This window comes from Urocampus carinirostris, chromosome 8 (genome assembly GCF_059441175.1).
Source record: "Urocampus carinirostris isolate Australia breed hairy pipefish chromosome 8, RoL_Ucar_1.0, whole genome shotgun sequence".
Classification (NCBI taxonomy): domain Eukaryota; kingdom Metazoa; phylum Chordata; class Actinopteri; order Syngnathiformes; family Syngnathidae; genus Urocampus; species Urocampus carinirostris.
The window spans coordinates 29,808,420-29,814,543 of record NC_142356.1 but is presented as its reverse complement, the minus strand read 5'-3'; positions in this window follow the sequence as shown (position 1 = coordinate 29,814,543).

Below are 6,124 nucleotides of genomic sequence, written 5' to 3'. Positions count from 1 at the left end.
ATTATTACACTATATCACACAGACTATTTTTCAGAATATTATTACACATTCCCCTGCTCTGGAGCCGACGAGAAGAGTAGGTTATTCTTATGCTATAGGGTAGAAGTGAGTTTTAAGCTTAGATTTAAACATTTCCACTGAGGTTGCAGATCGGATCTCAGGGGGAAGAGCATTCCACAGCACCGGTGTCCCAGGGAAATGCAAGGTTGCAGATAAGTGGGAGTCAACCCCGTCTGAAGTCATATCAGTCAAGCCTGATCTCAATGTCTATAGAGTCAAGGATTGCCTGACGGGCAAAGAGAAGGTAGTTCACAGGAATTTGCTGCTCTCTTGTTAGCTTCTTGCCCTGTGAGGGAGATATGGCCAGCGAATGTGAACACTCAGGGTGTGATACTGCTACGCACGGAAGTGATGTATGTCCTGATTTACCTGACGCAGTCGAAGGCAGTGATGTCCGTACAGTAAACTGGGTGATACAGTCAGGTGAAGAGCAAGTTCATTCAGAGATGGATCATAACTCACTAGACAGCAGATTTGATGTCCAGTCTGACTCTCTCACAGTCGATACATCCAGTCAAGGAAATCATAATTCGATCAAGGAAGAGAGGCAATAAAAATAAAAGAATGCAAAACAAAGAAACAGAAAAAGAGGAAAAGACGCAGAAAAGAGTAGAGGTACAGACAGACAGAGGGCAAAGAAGGAAATGGAAATACAGTGGAACCTCGGTTTTCGAACGCCTCTCAGTTCGGACAAATTGGTGTTCGACCAAAAATTTCGAGAAATTCTTGCTTCGCTGTTCGGTCAAAAAATAGGTACGGCGTACGGGTGTTTTAGTCCCTAATTATGCCTCCGAAGAAGGTCGGTGCAAGCAGGACAGGTGAAAAAAGACAAGTTGTTCGTAAAATTATTGCCTTTAAGAAAGACATAATAGCTAGATATGAAAGAGGTGTACGAATTTCCGATCTTGCTAGTGAATACAGCATGGCTAAATCTACTATCAGTATGATAGTAAAGAATAAGGAGGCTGTGAAATCGAGTGATGCGGCTAAGGAAGTTAGCGCTATAAGCAAGCAACTGCCGCAAGTTTTGGAAGAGGTTGAAAAACTTTTGATGATTTTTCTCTCCCCACCGTCCACCACAAAGGTAAGAAATCCTCTTTCGTACGGAAGATCACGCTAACGCGAACGTACGATTAGCCTGGGTTAGCTTCATGTTTACGTTCATGGTAAACATTCAGGGTGTTGGAACGGATTAAAACGATTTTACATTACTTTTAGTGGGAAAAACGATTTCGGTGATTGAACAAATCGGTTTTCGAACAGGGTTCTGGAACGGATTATGGTCGAGAACCGAGGTTCCACTGTACAGCTGTGTTTGCATTGGGAGTGGTGTCTGGCTTTGGCGACATTAAGTTGACATGTTCCAAACTGCAGTTCATTCTATGAGCTTCTCTCAGTTTTGACTTGCGGGCTGGATTCAAACCCTTGGGGGAGCGATCCAGCCTGCGGGCCGCATATTAGACACCACTGGTTTAGTAGATTTGAGGACAGGCTTTTCTTCCTCCGTGTTTGTTTAACACCTGGGTTGCGAGACACAACAGCTATAGCAAATGCTGGAGTAAAGCAGTTCTGTTGAAGTTTTTTATTGCAATCAAAACAAAAGAAAATATGGGCTGTGAAAGTTTCGCAAGTGCGCCTTCAAAGTGTCTGACAACCATTTGTATACCGGAAGGGCGGAACAAGGCGGGCTATGAAAAAAAAACGAAACGGAGGTCAAATCCCAGCTTCACGCTAGTCTTTTGTCCAGACTGAAGGTCCTGCAGGTGCTTTGATAAGACTCAAAGTCACTCAGAACACCGCTTAGAACAATGTAAAATCGAGTGTTGGGACAAACGGGTTACAAAGGAATGCATTCCTGGAACTTAAAAATGTACATGGTAATGAGTACTGTAACACATTTTTAATCAAATTTCTAACTACTGTCTGTCGGCTCTACATGGTGCATTACTACTACGTTATTCCACTATGTATTAAATGCATGCAATTGCTTATACTGCTGAATACTTCCCTTACAATGTCACATAGAACCCTTGCCCCGGCAACAATATTACCTGAAGGATGGGTATGTGTATTTTTACCTGCAAAGTACAATTGAATACAATTATAGTCATGCCGTCAAGCACAAGGATGCTGATTTTATTTTGATGGAGATATTCTCTCTACTGTATGCTGAATTTACAACTATAATATAAAATACTGGAATCAGGGGATCAATTTATATGTTGTTAGGAAATAAACTATTAAAAATGTATCGTTTACCAAATTGTTCGAATTAGTTATCTGACTCCATTAACCAAACACAACTTACATTCGCCTGACAATGCATGCTCGTTTTTTTATGGAAAAATTAACAAGAGACCGACATTTCCACTCGGGGGCAGATTTAATTACTTAAATAATAAAAGTGGATTCCATCGAATTAGCCGAATTAGTGTCGCTCTTAGTCGAGCCTCTCTCTCAATTGTCCCTAGATCTTCTCCGATCTTCCCACGTCTTTTCACAAGCTGGCGTGCCGGGTCCTCCCATGGGCGTGCTGACTCCTCCCATGGGCACGCCACGTGCCAGCTTCACCACCTCCTCGAACGGCCTCTTGATGTTTGTCCTTGTGCGTCTGGCCTTCTCCTGTCAGCACTCACAGGAATTCTGTTATCAAAATAAGTCTGATGCATTCCAGACAGCCTAACCTTCTAATGTACCTTGAAGAAAAACAGTCAGTGAATCTACTGCATCAAACTGAGTACATGTACTTACTTTGTAGTTAATTTTATAATATCCTTTATAGTCAAATGTATAAAATCCTTCAATGTGTATACAGTACTGTATTTGCTTGTGTCACCAGTAGTGAATGGTAGTGAGCACGGTGGTTGGGGGCGGGGGCTTGGCGTATACAGGAATAACAAACCAACCTGAAATCAATAGGACCAAGCAAGTGAGCGCAGGATTTACAGTAAAGGTGCGTTGAACTTTGGTCTTTTTAAATTTTTAAAATAATTTTTGCAATACACCAATGCCAGGAGGAAAAAAAGGAAATGTCCTGGTCAATAAGTATTACCCAGAATTTGAGTGGTTTGATGGCGAGAAAACAAAATGGATATGGAGTGTTCCTTCGCAAGTTCTCACGATTGCACAAGCCTAGAACTATGAAGGTTTCACTGCTTCCAGAGGTTAGTTAACATGTTTTCTTCCATTTATTTTCATTATGGGTTTATATTATATGTTTCCTTTTATTTTACGGCTTCTATGCAGGTACATATTTACATAATACATAATTTGTAACGGTTCTGTGTCACTAATTCGGCGGGTTGACTAAATTACTTTCTGAATGAAGTAATACTACAGTAATTACTATTATTCAGTTATTCACCCAACAATGGTTAAAACACTGCTAAGAGCACCACCTAAACGGGCTTATGTTGCAAAGTTTTCATTCCAAAACATGTCAACTTCAAGGGCGTCTTAAACCATGTCATAAAAATATACATTTCTAGAAATGGAAGTATTTAAAAAAAAAAATGCTGATTCATGTATCATTAATAGCATTTTTCTATTATGTTCCACTAGATGCCGCCACAAAATACAGAGTGGAGCTTAAAATGAAGGAGTACATACTGTACTGTAATATAAAATTGAGTTTCAGAGCCATATTTTTACAATTTTTCAGTTTTGTATTATTATTCTTATATAATTTAGTCTTTACATGTAAAAATGATATTTTTTACATGAGTTGTTTTTTGTTTATCACATAAAACCCGGAAATAATCATGTTAGAAACAGGATAGGAATCTTTTTGTTGTTGTTGTAGCAGCAAAAAGCTTAAAAAACATTATGTTCATTGAAAATGTGGTGCAGCTCTAGTAATGGCCGTGGCAACAGTACCCGACTTTTGGATGTTGGATTTTGTACTAAGTATTAAAGGATTTCATACATTTTGACTATAAAGGATTTTATACGATGGACTAATACAATGAAGATTTTCACTGAGTGGGCTTTAGTTCAATGTACAAGGTCAGGGCAGGCTGTTCGAAATGCATAATATTTCATCAAGGGAATTTTGATAACAGGACTCTGACGGTGGACGGCAGGCGTTGTTTTGAGAAGCCAGACATCAAGGCGCTGTTTTCTGAGAACGATGGTGTTGTGTATGTAGTCGGGTTGCAGTCGGATTCAGAGACAGGCGCGGACGGTACAGTCATAGAGTGTTTACTCAACTTCTCCTTCGGTAGTTCTCTAGCACCAGTGCAAGGCTGCGCATAAGTATACAGTGACACCGCAGGAAGGGGAGTGTATTACACGACACCACATATTCCCTTTTTGTTAGCATAGGACACAACAGTAGCATTAATCTAAAATACGCAATAACTCTTCGGTAAGTATGAGCTTGTAGAAAACATACATTTCAATATTCATTACCAGATTAGAGGTAAATATTTATCAGAGGTAAGCAATAACGTAAGGAACTATACTGTCAATATCGGTAAGCAAAAGTGTGTAAACCTTGTAAACTTAAGCAGACTGTATGACGATCACATCATAAACAAACATGACAATTTTTTTAACAATGAACATTCATCATGTCTTTTTTTTTTTTTTTTTTTTTTTTTTTTTTTACATCATCACATCTTTTCTGTATTTTTTTTTTTTTTAAGTCACATAATCTTGCAGCCATGCAGGAGCATGTCGTATTCTCGGTGCACTAGGAGAGGGATGTGTTGAGGGCACAGTTTCATTTTCGGGTGGCTCAGCAACTTGGTCGCTTGGCAGGAGGCAAGCATCATTATCAGGAGGCTGTGGCGCTGAAGCAGCAGCACAGGTGGAAGAATGGGCAAGGTGGAAAGCATTCCACACCTTTCCATCAGACAGCAGATAAGTGGCTGGACCCTTTTGAGCTACCACTGTCAGTGGCTTGGTGAACCTTGAGTGTCCTTTCGCAATGATTCCAGGTTTGCGGATGCGAACCGCAGAGCCAATCTGGAAGCTGGGTGATTTTGCACCGCGACGTTTGTCGGTGTATCGTTTGGACTTCCGTTGTTTGTTTTGTATGTTTTGTAGCATGTTGCCTTTGTCAGCAGTGGGACGCATGGAGTGAAGACCTGTGATGTGAAGCTTTGTATTCAGTGGTCTACCATGCAACAGTTCAGCGGGGGATACTGAAGTCACAGCATGTGGTGTGGCTCTGTAAGTCTGTAAAAACTCAGTGAAGAAGGCTTTCAGTGGTTTACCTTCGATGTTGGCTGTTTGTAGACAGTCCTTGAAGACTCTGTTGAAACGCTCAATTTCACCGTTGGCTTGGGGGTAGTACACAGAGCTGCGACGGTGTGTGATGTTCCTGTCACTAAGGAATGCTTCAAACTCGGTCGACACGAACTGAGGGCCATTGTCAGTAACAATTTCCTGTGGATTACCTTCTCTGCTAAACACAATGGAAAGAAAAGTCATAACAGAGGCAGAAGTAACATTTGAGCAGAAGGCAATCTCAGGCCATCGGCTGTAATAGTCAATGAGGGTGATGGCGAAGCGGCAATCAGCAGGCGCAGAGTGAATAGGACCAACAATGTCCACAGCAACTTTTTCCCAGGCAGCAGTTGGGGTAGGCACAGGCTGTAATGGTGCAGTACGCGTGGTTGCGGTTTTGTCATGCTGCAAGCAGGTGGTGCATGATTTGATGGCGAGCTCAACGTGAGAATCCATTCCAGGCCACCAGTACAAGTCTCTCAGTCTTTGTTTTGTGCGAACTATCCCTTGGTGTGTAGCATGAGCAAGTTGGATCATTTTTCCCTGTAGCTGTTGTGGTATCACAACACGATGAGTGCCACGCACAATGACACTGTTCTGCAAGGCAAGCTCATTTTGCACACGGAAGTATGGCACGATGAGGGGGTCAAGGCCTTTTGCAGTACGAGGCCATCCCTTCTGCATGTAGTGTCGCACCTTCTGTAGCACTGGACATTCCTCACATGCACTGGAGAGCTCATCAGCAGTGACTGCAGAAAAATCAGGAGACACAGCAGCCACCATCTCCATGATGCCATCATTTTCCAGTTTCGTCAGCTCCTCCGACACCTTG